General features: G+C 38.0%; 1 pseudogene; it reads right to left on the bottom strand.

The window, feature by feature from the left end:
* Nucleotides 1-9864, bottom strand: part of LOC105071660 (MKI67 FHA domain-interacting nucleolar phosphoprotein-like) — a 65445-nt pseudogene extending 55581 nt beyond the window's left edge.
* Between the last annotated feature and the right edge of the window lie 7338 nt (nt 9865-17202).

Raw genomic sequence — 17202 nt, 5'->3', positions numbered from 1 at the left:
AAATGTATTAAAGAATAAAACATCTTTTATAAACTGGGATTTTTAATGAGCGTGATTCCTGTGTATGTGACTCACATACACAAACACAGACACATCAAACCTCCTTAGTGTAACGGAGCAGTGCACCTCAAACTTCAGGGTGCAGACAAATCGCCCAGGGACCTCATTAAATGACATTGTAACTTAGTAGGTCGGGGGCGGAGCCTTCGTGTCTGCATTCCTAACCAGCTCCCCAGTGACATCAAAGCCGGACCTCTCTCTGAGGTAATGAAGAATCTTTATTTCAGATTCTGATAATTCACAGCTCAACCTCTCATTTCAGTAATTTTTGTGTCACTGCACATCCAAGTAATTATTTGAATCTAAAATATAAATGTGAAAAAGCATGTCTTAACATTGCCATCACATCAAAAAAGCTACAACCGTGCTTGTCATTCTGAACTATCTATGATGACAGCAAAGTACTTGGCTCCTGGGCCAATATCCACTACATTTTTTTTTTTAATTTTAATTACCACTTTAAAAAATAGGCATAATACACTAACCAGATGCTCTGCTAAAAACAAAAACTTCTGGATAGAGCCCAATTTGCTTTGTTTGTTCTTTGTGTGCTGTCTCTTCTCATACACATCCAGAAAATCCAATATCGTGTTTTGTATTGGCCAGGAAGAACACACCAAAATTCTTCCTAAGGATATTTGGCTTGAGCTCATTCTAATTTCTGGGCTAAAGACTTTTGCTGCATCTGGCTCTGCTTTAGATGATACACAAGAAAGGAAGTGTCAACCCTCTGGAGGCTAGCTCCATTGCTAGAGAAAGCGCTAACACCTGCTGCTCCATAATTGCTGTTCTTCGGTGGCACGTGGAAAACCGAAGGATGCACTCACCAAATCTTAAACCCAAACCGAAAGTCTTCTGCTTTCCATGCTAACTAAATACTTATTGCCTGTTTCATGCACATATATGATGGATCCCTACCAAAACCGATTCAAAATGATCCATACCTAATACTCCCAATTCTTTTACATTATTGAAATGTGCTGAAACATGAGTTTCATGTGTTGAGATTCATCGATGTCTACCTTTAACAGAGTCTTGCCCGTTTTCAGGCTGAGGTAATATCAAGAAAGTATGTGGTATTATCTGGAAAGAAAATCCTGGAGATGATGTTGACAAGTTTACGACACTAGCCTTGTCTTATTTGCAGTAACTCATTTTATATATAGTGCATCATGTTGGAAAAGCCAAGGGCCTTCGGTGATTTAACTCAAACAGTAAGTAAGATTGTGGTATCGGAGAGGGTAGCAAAATAGGTCTGCTGATTAGAGCAATATTTTAGGGGACAAGAAGAGGACAAAAATTCTGGATACAACAAATATGAATAAGCATTTCATTCTGTTAGCAATCCTCCCTGCCTTCATAAATACGTAACAGAAAGTACTAAATCCAAAGCCAGTCTCCACTGGTAGCCCACATTTATATAACACCCTGGGATGGTTCGACTGACTTACCTAAACTCCATCCTAAGAATAAGAACAAGAATTTTTTTTTTTTCTTCAGAACTCAGACCATGGAAAAGCAAAACTCCATGAATATAATTACATAAAAATTTGTTTTGGGTATTTGAAGTATCAGAAACAGGAAGCTTGCTTTGTTTGCAGAAGGCAATTCAGAGATTGTGACGGCTGGCTTTGTTCATTCAAAACCTATTGTCTCAGTCATCCCTCCTGGTGAGGCCTGGGGGACCCATGAATGCTGAGATGCCCAGAGCAGTTCAGATGTGTTCAGTGCCTAGAATCCATCTTGAGTCTCTACAGGGTTTGGGTTCCCAAGCCTAGTGTTTCAAAAATCCAGATTCTTTAATATCTTCATGATTTATATCTTCAATATGCTCCAAGTGTAATAAAATGGCTGTCAAGTGCCGCCTTATTTTTTTCATAAGTGCCACCAGTTACACTGTCCCCTATTGGTCATTTCTCAACCTAATATATGATGGGTGATAGAGTTACCTTTAAACCACGGCTCCTGTAAGTACATATTTCCCTGGGAGCAAACAGTTCTGGGAAACTTTCCAATAATCTGTTGCAATAAGTGCTTATTAAATTTGATGATAGTGTCTGCAGCCTTGGGACGAATATTACTTTTGTTGGTTTTCAGCTTTAGTGTGCTGTAGTTTTGATAGGTTTTACAGTGATGGCTTAGCTTTACAGAGAACTTGAGTCATCCTTTAGTACCCTGAACTCTGTCTTTACCAGTAAATTTTAAAGCGTAAATACTGTCTGCTCCTCTAAATATATCATTGTGCAAGAAAGTCAGCTTAGGCTTTTTCATGTGCAATAATAATAACCGGTTATTGAGTGTCCAATGTGAGCAGATACAAACATGTTATTTACATGTCGTTTAATTCTCACTTTGCAGACGGCATCGGACTTGGTCTCTATGTAAACATTCACCTCTGTGTTCTAGTCACCCCACACACCAAAGAAACCAATAAAATTCAGAGAACAGCTGAGGACCTAGTACAGAAATCACCTTTATTGGATCCTAATTGTTAACTTGCTATTTCAAACCCATAACCTTAAAGATCTTTTGCCAACAACTAGACTATCTGCCTGCCCGTGGCTCATTTATCTTACTTCTCTGCACTCATATCCTTGTTTAGTAGATCCGTAGTGTGTCTGTGAACATTTATGTTCCTTTGAATCTAAATGTTGTTGGCTTAGGTGAGAAAAATGTGCAAAAACCTCATAGTCAGTCCTGTAGTACTGCTCCTGGTACTAGAGGATGGCATTTATTTAGTGTGAGAGCCGTGGATTTTCACTTTACGCTATTTTAAAAATTACACCGTTTTCGACAAACACAAATAAGAAACATTTTTGCCTCTGTCTTTAAGGAATTACTGAAGGAACTACAAACATGTAGTATGCATTCTTCCAGTCTTGTAGGTAAGGATGGATCTATTTTATTGAATCCCTTTTCACTCTTTTCCAGAGAAATTAAAGAACATGAAGCTCTTGTGATATAGACGTAGATACACTTGATGTTGAGAGACCTAACTAAACTGTCTCTAATTCACTCGCTAATACAGAGCTGTTAAAAACCCATATAAGAAGAAAATCACTCCCTTTATTCTTCCTCCTTCCCCTCCTCCTCTTACTCTTCCTCTTAGTCTTTGTCTCTTTCTTCTTCTATATCGTCATCGAGTTCTTCTCCTCCTCACCTCCTCCTCCTCCTCCACCTCCTCATCCACCACCAACTCCACCACCACCAATTATTAAGGAACCAGGCAAACACAATATGAAAGCAGACAGGTAAAAAGGAAAAGAGATAAAGAAGCAGAATATGAAACAGAGGACAAGGAATTGGAGAGGGCTGTGGAAAATTTTCCTCAGATTATTCTGAGTCTGTCTTTCTGATGATTCAACTACTCACTTCCAGATAACATTTATATCTCCTTAGTCACTACTGAATTAACCCTGGCATGTAATTACTCTTCAATTAATTTTCTTGATTCCATATAGACCACTTTTCTTTATTATCTGTTTTTTTTTTTAACATGTTATTCGACATCATTGAATTTAGTTGCCAAGCATGACATATTAGTCGTCTCTCTGAGCCACAGCAGGCTTCCTAATGGCATTTGCAGTACATTTGTAAATTACCTCACAGGGACACCTGTGGATCTCATCCTGGGATTCTGTGTCATCCGCTGGGTAACGCCATATCCTGCCTACCTTCAGGTCTTCCATTTTTTTTCCAGAGGGGTATTTGAGGACTGAATCAGCTGCACACTCTAGCCTTATCATTTTTGCAACCACAAGCATGTATTTAGAGGGACACTGGCTAGAATTTGGAGGTGTAGAAAAGGAAAACTAATTTTCAAAAATGGACTGACTCCACAATCTTTCCTCTCCTGGTACAGAATTGCAAATCACCAGAGGGTTCTTAATACCCAATGCATACCAGGTGCTCTGCTGTGGGCACCTTTAGAGATGAATGTCCTAAAGGGAGTAATAAAAGAAAATAATGGGACACATTCCAAAATAATTTGGATTGCTGTACTATTGGGAAATATAAGTAAAGAAAGTCCTTGGATTTTGAGTTTGATTATGCTGAAGGTTTTTGCTATTCAATGGATATAAGGTCAAGGAGGAAATTTCTCCCACAAGCCTCCTTTCCACATGGCAGCATAAAATAAAGCTCCATTATTGACTATGGTTTACATCTAAAATAATTTAACACTTTACTGATGTATCTGTCAATATTTGATAACACTTTATCTTTTTTCACCTCACCGTCTTTCGAAACAACTAGTATTAAATAAGGAAATCAACAGATATTTATGAAGCAAGTAACTATATATACAGAAACATTTTTGATGAGATAAAAGTACTTAATTCCTGCCTCAGCCCTCCAGATCACACAGTCAAATAATTAAGGTAACAACAAATATTATTATCTAGTTACTACTATGGGCAAGGCATTGTGTTTAGTGTTTTCTGATCATCTTATTTAATCTTCAAAATATCCTATGTCCATTTTATACATGCGGAAGTTATTCCTGTTTAAAGGGGTTATAGAAGTTTCCCATAGGAACATGACAATTAGTGTGTAATTCAGAAGGTAGACTCAGACTGCCCAGGATGGAAGTCCAGTTGTGCCTTCTATTCTGTGGCATTGGGTACGCAACCCAAACTCCCTGTGTTTCAGTTTCCTTATTTATAAAGTGATGATAACATTCCTACCATGGCTTAGGGCTCTTGCTGACAACCCTACCTGTAAAAAGGTTTGTAAAGGCCTTAACAGAGAACATAGAAAATGTTTGATGAATTAGTCCACATAGTTAAGAAGGAGAAGCTTTACCATGTAAACCCTAGCACCCTCGCTTCAAAGCCCATGCCCGCGGCACACTGGCCACGGGCAAGAGGAGGAGGAACACCCACCAGGCAGCGCTGGATTCAAATCCAACATCCCATTAAAAACTGAGGGGCTTTGGAAAGTTATTTGAACCTCTCTGAGTCTAATTGAATCATACACAAATAATAATATCTGTGTGAAAGTACTTCTGAGACTTGAATGTGCCTGAAACTAGCAGGCAAGATAGAACTGTTATCCACACCTGGTCACTGCCCACCTTCTCCGTTAGCGGTGACTTGGGAAAACAGATCTATATTGATATTGATATGTCTATATTGAAAATGAGAAGGGAGGAATGGGCTTGATATATATCACAGGACAGAACTTTACAGAATTTAGAGACTGATTAAATGCATGAGGTGTGGAAGAGAGTTACTTTTCTGGGTGGATGTGGTGGTGCCCTTGGGTGAGAGAACACAGGAATGGGAACAATTTGGAAAAGTTGACAAATTTCCATACAGGATTGGTTCAGTTTAAGTTTCTTATGGATTTATGATGGAAGAGATCCATCAAAACACTAGACAAATGAACATAAATACAAAACAGAAACAGACTCATAGACACAGGATACAAACCTGTGGTTGCCAGGGGGAGGGGGGGTGGGAAGGGACAGACTGGGAGTTCGAAACTTGTAGATACTGACAGATATATGTAGAAGAGATAAACAAGATTATACTGTATAGCCCAGGGAAATATATACAAGATCTTGTGGTAGCTCACAGTGAAAAAGAATGTGACAATGAATATATGTATGTTCACGTATGGCTGAAAAAGTGTGCTCTACACTGGAAACTGACACAACATTGGAAACTGACTAACTCAATAAAATAAAATAAAATAAAATAAATTTAGACATACGAATCTAGAAATCAGGAGAACAAATATCTTTTCAAATAATATAACTCTACCAAAAATTACTCAACTAAGAAAAGCTACGTTAGTGTTAACTATGTGCTAGTCATTCATCTAAATCTGAATAATTGAATAAATCAATATTTTTTAAGTATTTGCGTTGCTCTTACTTTGAAGTAGCTCATTAACTCAGGAGGGGTATATCTTGTCTGAGAATTAACCCACAAAATATAATCAGAAATTCCAAAAGAAATACTAACTTTTTAATTCTTTAACCTATTTCAGAATACCCCTCAGTCAGCTTCTTCCAGGTGAAACTGCTGCTTTTTCAAGCTTAGAGCTTCCTTTGAGCTTCCTCTGTGTTCCATTCCCCGTCTTCCTGTGAGGCTGTTTGGGTCACCACAAGTCTGTTCATACTGAGAACGGACATCAAGGAAGGACAAACCCCTTATGTTTGTTTTGCTTGCACCTCCCGCCGTTGATCCTGCTCACTTGCGTCCCCGAGCAGTTGGAAAGCGCAAAACTCACTCCCAGCCCCGTTTTAAATACACAGTATCTGGAAGCTTGACATGTATGCTAAACCATCAGAACCTGGGCAGGGGCTTGGCCTTTGGTGGTGACTCCGCTGGGCAGGCACCGGTGCAGAATAAACCAGTTTTTTCTGATCCTCCGAGTGGTGCCGTCTGTCATTTCCTGCTGGGCTAATTCATCTGTAGCAATATCCTGTATCACAGGGACAGACAGAGCACCCTGGGTTCTGCAAAAATTTTACAAGTGCTGCCAGACAAGAGGCTCCTGGACAATGATATTCCTCTTATCAGTTTATCTTAAATTTTGTCTCTTGTTCCTGCAATTTACCTTCTGTTCAACAATGGCTATTAAAGAGCAATCAAGTCCCTTTTCCATCTCACACTGTCGACCTTAACTTTCTTTACATAATTAAGAAGTTAAACAGTTCCATTGATACATGTGAAAAAAATGTGAACCTAAATTATTACAAAAATAGGGATGTTCTAAGAAATTTAATTAGGATTATGTAGAGAATAGAGAACTATGTATGGAAATTATTAATTGGGCTTTTTTGTTTCTATTATATCAGTGGTGATTTATATGATGTGAAATCTAATTAGAAAACAGATGATAATATTTCCTAACTCTTAATTCCTGAATCTTTCATGAAATTTATTATATATTCCCCACAGGGAAGACACTCCATTCCCACTTCTGCTACTGTCTTACGTCAAACCTTCATTATTTCCTGCCCAGCTTTCCCACGGCGGATCCCTAACAGGTACCCCCTCACCTGGTGATGCCACTTAATGCCTATTGCTTAATTTCTGCCAGTGGGTTTTGTGTTTAAAATGCAATTCCAAACATGTCACTTCTTAAAAATTATTTCATGGTTACCTATTTTTTCAGGGGAAAATTTAAAATGGCTAAGCATGCCATACTCGGCCCTTGGTAATATGATGGCTTCTAGCCATTTACGGCAACATGGATGGCCCCAGAGAATGTCATTCTAAGTGAAGTAAGCCAGAAAGAGAAAGAAAAATACTATAAGACATCGCTCTTATGTGGGATCTGAAAAACAAAACAAAACAAAAAGACAAATGAACTTCTATGTAAAACAGAAACTGACTGACTCACACACATAGAATACAGGCTTGTGGTTGCCCGGGGGAGGGAGGTGGGAAGGGATAAACTGGGAGTTCGAGATTTGCAGATCCTGACTGGCAAATATAAAATAGATAAGCAAGTTCATACTGTATGGCACAGGGAAATATCTTCAATATCATGTAGTAGCTCATGGTGAAAAAGAAGAAGAAAATGAATATATTTATATTCATGTAGGACTGAAGCACTGTGCTGTACACCAGAAATTGACACAACATTGTAAGCTGACTGTACCTCAATAAAAAAAATTAAAAATAAAATAAACAGTAAAATAACTGATTTAGTCAACAAATTTTGATTAAGAAACTATGACGTTTACACATGAAACTGGACACAAGGAAGTGGCTGAGCAAAGCAGAGATGGACTCTTTCTTACGTCAGGGACCGGCCTCATGCAGGAGACAGATGGAAAACTATAAACTAAACCAGACCAAAAGGACAATTGGGACTGTGCAAAGGGAACCTGGCCTGATGTTGAGGGTTGAGGTCACTGAAGGCACATGAGTTTGAGTTCATGAGGCAGATGGGGGAATAATTTAAACCTTTTCCAGGCATAGGAACTGCATATGGGGAAGTTATTAGGGAAGAAAATGGTAGCTATGCAAACAAAGAGATGTCCAGTACTTCTCCGAGAACGTGTTGGGGGCCACGTGATGAGATGGCACTAAAGATGTCAGTCTGATTATACCAAGCTAGATGGCTAGATCAATCATTCTGAATTTAATTCCAGGAGTAACATGATGTTGTTGATGAAGAGTAAAAAAAAATATGGCTGCATTTTAAAATTCTCACCCTAGAATAATATGGAGAAAAATGATAAGAAGACAGAATAAATGATAAGAAGATTATTAAGAGCCCTTTACATAATTCCAGGCAAAGGACTTAAGGAAACAACCCAGAGTCACTTCAGATATAGAAATAAGACTTAGGAAAATGCTCCACAGGCACAAACCTGGCAACGTTGTTATGGTCTAGTCCAAAGGTTTGACATTTTAGGAATCTTCATAATCAAATTAGACATTGGTATTTTGTAAGATTATTTTGTTATAAAAGTATTTTCCCCTAATTTTCATGAAAAACACTCCTCCTTTATTGAGGTACTACAAATATGGGCTGTATTATTATATTAATTCACTCTTGACTTGCTGATATTTCTATGCTAATCAAAATTATATTATACACATTCCAGTACCTGGAACCAGGCAAGAGGGCATTTCCAATTTTTGAATGCATGTGTGGGCACTGGAGGGCTAAATACCTAGATCAATCATTTTCTATTTTTTTTAACAATATGGATTAAACCCTCAGCCTTATTAAAAACAGTAAATGAGACTTGCTGGAGTGCTATTGCAAAGTTACTTTTAAAAATAAAAAATTTGAAAAAAATTAAAATTTAAAATAAAATTAAAATAAAAAAATAAAAATGTGAATCTAAGTTTATGAACCTACAAAATTTCCAAATTGCTGCTCCTAAAGCCTTTATAAGAAACTCCTCTTAATAAATCATTTTTGTTGTCATGTAAATGTGACAGAAAAACCTGTGACAGAATGCCTCACTCTGTTCTTGCTACCCTATTACAGTAGGAACTCTTAACCAGCTTTCTCTTTAATTTACCCATCTGGTTAAGCAGCGGACCCTACTCCCTTTCCAAATCTTATGGTTAATCTTGCTAGTCAGATTACTCTCACCCAACCTGCACACTCTCCAACATGCTTACCAAGAGTCGGTGATGTCCTCAACCAGTTTATCCCAGTTGTATATAATTTTTTAATTATATAATTTAAGTATGTGATGAACTGATAAAATATTGTGAGAAGAGAGTCAACATTTAAATGGAGCGTTTCAAAATGGTATGTTAATAGCGAGCCTCAACTCCACCTCTCAAGTTGCATTGAAATAAGGGTGGGCAAGATGGCTTAAAAATTTGGCATTAAAAACCTACAATTCTGAACCCTCAAAAATTCACATGTATCTTAAATTGCTGCTCCACTTTAAAAAAATCAAAACTTCAAAATACGAATGATGCATTATGGATGTTTCATGCAAAAATATGACTCCATTTGGCAGACTTTTATTTTTAAAAAGGGGTGTGTTGGCTCACCATCAAAGAATTAAAGATGAATATACATCAGTATGTTTTAAACAAATACAAAAAATTTAATGTATGTACCATTTACTATTATTCTGCATTTTAACTGATGCCAGTTAACCAGCATGAGGCCAGATTGGGTATTTTATTGTTTCCCTACGAGTCCCTGGCCATAGGACAGCCCAGACACCAAATATTCTTTGCCTGAATCATCAGTAAACATTTTGTCCTCTAGATTTTTACATTCCTCAGCCAGAATCTGGCTTCTCTGGTTTACAGCACTCTCTACTTGACTCTTGGCCAAACTCCTATCCAGCTTGCTGTGTGACATCACGATTTCACTGCAAGTTGTGACACAGATCAGAATCAAGCCTTTCAGCTCTGCCTTATCCTGCCTCTTCCAAGCAGTGAGAGACTGAGTATTTGTGAGCTTTTTGATTATTTTTTTCTCTGCTAAGTATCAAAAGAGTAATAATCAAGACAGCAGATTACTATCAAAAGAGTAATTATCAAGACCAGGTGCAGGCAAACCTTTATCCAAGAGGCTGCTGCCTGCCGTGTGTTGATGGTGCAGTTTTTGGAATAATTAAAACAGGCAGTTTGACCACAGATTCATTTCTCTTGTTAATCATCAGGTCATTAGCCTTAGTAAGATCAATCTGCGGTCACCATGTTTCAAACCAATGAAACGGAGCAGAGAGGAAATCAAATTTCAGGACATGTTTCATTTATCTTTAATCTTCATCTTATGCCAAAAAGCTGAACCAGTCTGTGGTGGTTATGAGCACCCTACTGGGATGCTTAAGTGATCAAAAATTCAGCAGATCAAAGAAATGCAAATTAAAACAATGAGATATCATGTCACACCTGTCAGAATGTCTGTTATCATAAGGAATACAATAAAGGTTGACAAGAATGTGAGGAAAAGGGAACCCTTGTACACGGTTGTTGTAAATGTAAGTTGGTGCAGGCACCATGCAAAACAGTATGGAGGTTTCTCAAAAAACTAAAAATAGAAATACCATATAACCCAGCAAATCCACTCCTGGGTATTTATCTTAAAAAATAAATAAAATAAAAACACTAATTCAGAAGATATATGCACCCTAATGTTCATAGCAACATCATTCATAATTGTCAAGATATGGAATACTATTCACCATTAAAAAAGGAATGACATTTTGCCATTTGCAACAACATAGGTAAACCTGGAGGGTATTAGGCTAAGTGAAATAAGTCAGACAGAGAAAGACAAATATTGTATGAAATCACTTATATATGGAACCTAAAAAATATAAATAACTAGTGGATATAACAAAAAGAAACAGACTCACAGATAAAGAGAACAAACCAGTGGTTACCAATGCGGGGAGGGAAGGAAAGGGGGTAAGATGGGGTAAGGAATTAAGAAGTACAAATTACTATGTATAATATAATAAGCTACAAGTTATGTTGTGTAACACAGGGAATATAGCTGATATTTTATAATGATTACAAGTGGAGTGTAATCTTTAAACATTGTGAATCACTATGAAACATACACTGAAACATACAATATTGTACATCAACTACACCTCAATTTAAAAAAATGCTAAAAAAAAAAAATCAGCAGAATGACAGCAAAGGGGGGCCACACAGAAAAATAAAAATAACTTATTTAGTGATTTGCTCTTATTCCTGGGACACTGAGCCAGGGTTAGCTGGATTATTGGGGACTTGACCTATTTTTTTTTTAAATCATTATTGTACTCCAGCGGGAATGTGGGGTGTGGGTAGATCTCTCCCAAATGTCCAGAATTGCATTAAAAACTCTAAGTGAATTTTATATGAATTATCCAAAATAAGCAAATTCAGAGAGACAGAAAGTCAATCAGTAGTTGCCAAATCTGGGGGTGGGGGGGAAAGGCATACCGGCTAATGGTGTGGGGATTTCTTTTTGTGGTGATGAAAATGTTATGGACCTAGTGGTGATGCCTGTACAACACTGTAAACATATTAAAAACACTGACTCATACACTTTAAAATGGTGAGTTTGATGGCATAAGAACTAAATCTCAATTGAATAAACATTTAAAACTTTAAAACATGGTAGGGGAGCAAAATTTGCCATTCCAGAATGTGTCTCTTTGGCATGAAGATTAATTTAAACTGATTATTTTTAAGAGACAGCAGATCCCTCAGCTTCCTAAAGAATCTAGATAAAGGGCTTTTTTCCCAGAATTGAGCCAAAACTAGAGATATCTACAAAAAATATTGTCTGGGTGCGCTGTCTAGAGAGCAGAGTCCTCTCTGTGTCCCAGTGTCCCTGCCTGGCCTAGAACTTGTTTACCAAGCATTTGTTTTTCCATCTCCGTGTGAATTGCCTTCCTCCCCCTTGAAGTCTCAAATCACTGCTCCCAACATTCTCTTTTATCTTTAGCTAAAGATGATATTTAAGGTGAGAATTGCAGCCATTTGGTGGGTTACTCAGTTTTCCAGGTTCTATCTCCTGTTTACATGTTAATAAACTTGTGTTTGATTTTCTCTTGTTAATCTGTCTCATGCCAATCGAATTTTTAGATCAGCCAGAAGAACCTAGAAAGGGAGAGAAAAATGTATTCCTCCCCAACAATATCATGAAAATTAGGGTAAACCAGACTAATTACATTAGAATATTTGGAACAGAGACTCAGGCATATAACCAGGAAATAAAGATCTTACCCTCAGCACATTCACTGACTCATTCTTTCACATGGGAAAACCATGAAATCATAAAAAGTGAGAGGAGGATTTTGTGACCCTTATGTTCAAGCCTTAACCTGATAATACCCTCTTTAAAACTCACCTGGAAAAAGTTTCGGGGTAACTTTAACACCAAAGAAAGGTGAGTTCATTTTCAAGCCACTATTCTTTATGTGCAAAGTCAATGTCATCATGTAGTAGAGGAGAACTGATCTGACCCTGTATTGGATCTGTTCCTCTGGTTTTAACCACTGTGACCCTTTTCTCAAGGCTCTGACCTTTAAGGATATTAACACTTCTGCACTTACATAAAGATAACAAGTTGCAGAATAGAGCGTAGCCTTTGTTTTGTTGGAGGTTTTGCAGGAGCACCATGGCCTGACCTGCATGGACGGCTGAAAGAACAAATAATTCCTACAGCAAGAAGTTTGCAACAATGAACAACATCCCCCCCTTGTTTTTTTGTATAAAAGGAGCCTGTATTCTGACTGGAGCAGGATGGTTCTCCAAGACATTAGTCTGCCACCCTCTTGGTCTGCCAGCTTTCTGAATAAAGTCACTATTCCTTGCCCCAACACCTCATCTCCTGATCTATTGGCCTGTCATGCAGTGAGCAGAGTGAATTTGACTCGGTAACAATCGTAGCCAGCAAGCCTCCTGTCTTCACATCAACCTGATTTTTTTCTGCATTTGTTTTCTCACTTATCTACCTGTCAAATGTTTATCTGAAGTCTTGGATACTCTAGCTCTACCCTGCTGAATGCAGTCTGGGTTTCAGCAGCAATAATTCTTGGTCTCTATTTTTACAATGATTACAAATGGAATATAACTTTTAAACATTGTGAATCACTATGCAGCACACTTGAAACATATAATATTGTGGTCCCCACTTTTAAACTGCTTGAATTATCATACTCAACTGTTTTTCTGAGAGTTTGATTACTGCTTATCTGACTTCTTCAGAAATGTGTTAAGATGCGACCTCACGAGGCCAAACTTAGTCTCTTCATCCCTAACACAGATGCAACACCCTGCCCTCCTGACCCCCCCAGAGCTCCGGGTATAACAGGTTGCCTGATGTCAAATGCCTTGATATGCCCAATAACACACTTATTAAGCAAAATTCATCCTAGTGCTGTCTCATCTATTGTGACCTAAATCTGCTATACAGAGAAGGAAAAATAATATGTTGTAGATGGGGAGACAGATGGTGCATGTAAATCTTTTATATTTTTGAAAGAACAAGACTGAAGAGGAGAATAACAACCATCTTTAAAGTAATGAAGATAACAGACACAGGAAAGGGTGGGCTCCACTTAATGCTTGACAGAGGCAAAGTTGAGTTTCCCTAAAGTGTCCATAGTATAGATTTATACCATATGGAGTAAACTAATGGAAAATCCATTTCTAAAACAGTTCAGATGTATTACATATGTAGTCCATGAATATATTTATTCAGAATATCACCTGTATTTAAGCTATTGTTTTAGACTTACTAGTACACTTTTGCTTTTGGACATCCCTGTCTCATCAAGGTAAGCTCCCAAACATTTCTGCATGATTCTGAGAGCAGGGCAGGGAATAGTGGGGGTAATTCCTTTATATTGACAATTGCTTTTGCACAATCCTTAGCAATATCTCAATTGGCAGTGTTCCTGGTAATTAAAATCATTCCTCAGCAATGATTGTGCCAACAGTGGAATTGAGATTATATGATTTTTACATTTGTTCCCTAGAATTGAAAGCTTACTATCAGCATTAGGAAAAAAATATTTATTTTCAGAATATTACACTAGTATTTTTTTTTAAACCAAAGATGGTGACAACACTGATTTCTCCATCTGTTACCAAATTAAATTGTATGAGTCCTGCTCAGCCTGTAGCCTGGCTGAGGCTCTCTGCCTCAGCAGGAAGGTTTTTTGTTTTGTTTTTTGTTTCTTTTTAATTCAGGTTTGAGCAACCAGATAACAAAATCAAAGCTTAGATTAATGCCCCACAAGCTTTATTCATGGCCAAAGAATGGAGAAGCAGGAACCAAGTTCCCAGAGCAACCTCTCACCCACCTGTTGGGAGGGACTTAATTTTAAAGAGTGAAGACAAAGGGAGGAGGAGTGAGGCTGATGATGGGGAAGCACATTCGTTCATTTACCAGGGAAAGGGCAGGGCTTTTTGAGGAAGTGGGCTGCCACCTTCTTTTTCATCTTTTTTTGGTCTTTAATGTTCAGTCATGGCTGCTGGTAGACGTATAATTTAGTATTCTAATGTAGTAAAACCAGTGTATAATGAGACTCAGGGTCTGCTGGAAGTCAGATTTGTTGCCATCTTGGTCCCAGCTGGATCCGTCAGGTGTCTTCTTTTGTTTGTTTCAGTTGCTTTCTCATCTCTAGACACTTTAATCACCTTAATTTAAAGATTTATGTTACTTCCTACTAAAGGTGGGAGTTGGCAGGTTTTGAGCAAAGACTTGGAGCAGTTCTGGCAACACAACCTTCTATGAGCCAAGTTTACTCTAGAAAAGCCTTTTTTTTTTTTGTAGAACATGAGAAAGTACATGTTACTAAATCAAAATTGGGTCTGCTCACCCATGCCCAGCAAAGCCAATCTACTGACACTAGGTTGTGATGTGCAGCATTTATTAAGGGTGCCAAGCAAGTGGTCTAGGACAGCAAGGGCTGAAAAAACAAAAACTCCCTGAAGGGTTTCAGCAAAACCTTTTTAAAGGCCAGGTGAGGGAGGGGAGTCCCAGGGTATGTGGTCAGCTCATGCACAATTCTTTGACTGGCAGATGGTGAAGTAATAAACTGGTGTCACAGGGGTTAACATTATTAGTCCTTAGGTGCCAGTAGGAATGAGCGCATGGCTACACTATGTGCTCATAATCATTAATTAGTTAATCTATTCCTTTTGGTGATGGTTTTACCATCTGAAAACAACTCAGGAAGTACGCATCATCCAGTATTATCTAAGTATTTCAGAGAGGAGCTAAAGCAGAGAATATAGGGGAGGGATCAGTGCCAGAAAGACACCATAGGGTCCTGTTCAGTTGCACACTGATTCACTGAATGAGCTGGAGATCAAGAACCTAATAACGTGCTGGGAAAATTGATTAAAAGCCTCCATAATTACATACATACCTCATTAAAACAAAAACAAAAACAAAAATTAAGATGGAGAATGACAGTTCAAAATATATTTAGCTTCAAGCTAGTAAGAGATCACTCAAAAACTAAAAACTGATCAAATCTACATAACATGGACCTTGTAAGGGAGTCTGCATCTTGGGTAAGAAAGAACGTGCTTCATAATGTGAATGAAAACTACTGTGAACCAGATCAGTAAACAAAGAACGCTGAGGCCATCAAGTCATCAGCGGCTGCCGCCACCCTCGTGAGGACAAGCCTGCAGCCCAGCCTCTGCAGCCTCTCACAATGCTGCACCCTGAGGGGACTCAGAATAAGAAAGGACAGGACGCTGGCCCTAGATAGTGAGGTGCTTGTCAAAGGAATGAATTCACTGAGCCCAAATGTTTGCTTCTGCCCAAGCATAGAAAAGCACTAAATTCTTTAACTTGAGATGCCTGATTTTCTTTAGATAACAAGCAATCTTTTAATGTTCCAACCACCTGGTCTTTGTTGTAAAGCTCATATATATCCTGGCTCCTCCCCTACCTCTTCAGAGCAGCCCCTCAGAGCATTTCTGGGCTAAGTCCTCAGAATTGTCCACTGAATAAAACATAACTCTCAACTTTAAGGCTGCAAATTTATTTCAGTCGACAATAAGGATCATGGATTAGAATATTAATCATTTATCTATCTGATTTATTTTAGAAGTTGGTACTGTCTAGAAATACTATTTACTACATCTTTTAAAAATGTATAATACTTCTTTTATTGATTTTTGTCTTTGCTTTACAAGAGCTTTTTTCTTGCGATGTAAGAAATTTCAGGAACATAAGCCATGTTGTTTGCAAGGAAATTCTGTTCAGCTTCTTTTACACTTTTATTTATAAAGATAATAATTAAAACATTTTTAAAGATAACATTGGGAATCACCACTAAATTTGGAAGGACTTCATGCTTTACAGGAAAGGAGACTCTGGGGTTGGGGTGCTTTAAAGTTGTTTACAAAGATATGTCGACTGAAATAAATGCGCAGCCTGAAAGTTGAGAGTTAGGTTTTCTTTGGGGGGAGGACTCCAGCTGGGAAGACAGCCTCTCAGATGGCTCTGAGGGACTGCGCCCAAGAGGTAGGGGAGGAGCTAGGATATATAGGAGCTTTACAACAAAGACCAGGTGGCTGGAACAATAAAAGATTACTTGTTACCTAAAGGAAACCGGGCATCTCAAGTTCAAGAATTCAGCGCTTTTCTATGTATGGGAGGAAGCAAACATTTGGGCTCATTGAATTCATTCCTTTGACAAACACCTAGCTGTCTAGGGCCAGTATCCTGTCCTTTCTTATTCTGAGTCCCCTCAGAGGGCACCATCTTGAGTGGCTGCAGAGGCCGGGCTGCAGGCTTGTCCCCACTGGGGGGTGGCGGCAGCTGCTGATGACTTGATGGCTTCAGCATTCTTTGTTTACTGATCTGGTTCACAGTATTTTTCATTCACAGATATGAAAGATACTTCAATAGTATGATTACTATTTTATTTCTTAAGTTGGGTAGTATTCAATATTATTCCTTATACATTATGGCTGCAATATATATGTATTATATGTGCCTATAATTTTGTACTTGATAAAATTGTGATACTTTTTTGTTAAATGAAAGAGGATGAGATGAGGATAATACAGAGGAATCGGCTGAAAATCTGTACAGAAGAATAATAGGATTAGGAAAGGTAACTGGAATTTTTACTCTCAGCTTTGAAATGTGATTTACTTATTTTTTATGTTTTGCACATGAATTGTTTTAATTAAAAAAAAAAAAAAAACCCAGCACTGCTAA

The sequence above is a fragment of the Camelus bactrianus genome, chromosome 24 (assembly GCF_048773025.1).
Source record: "Camelus bactrianus isolate YW-2024 breed Bactrian camel chromosome 24, ASM4877302v1, whole genome shotgun sequence".
In the NCBI taxonomy this organism is placed as follows: domain Eukaryota; kingdom Metazoa; phylum Chordata; class Mammalia; order Artiodactyla; family Camelidae; genus Camelus; species Camelus bactrianus.
The sequence above is the reverse complement of the archived record's forward strand: the minus strand, read 5'-3'. Positions and strand labels throughout refer to the sequence as shown.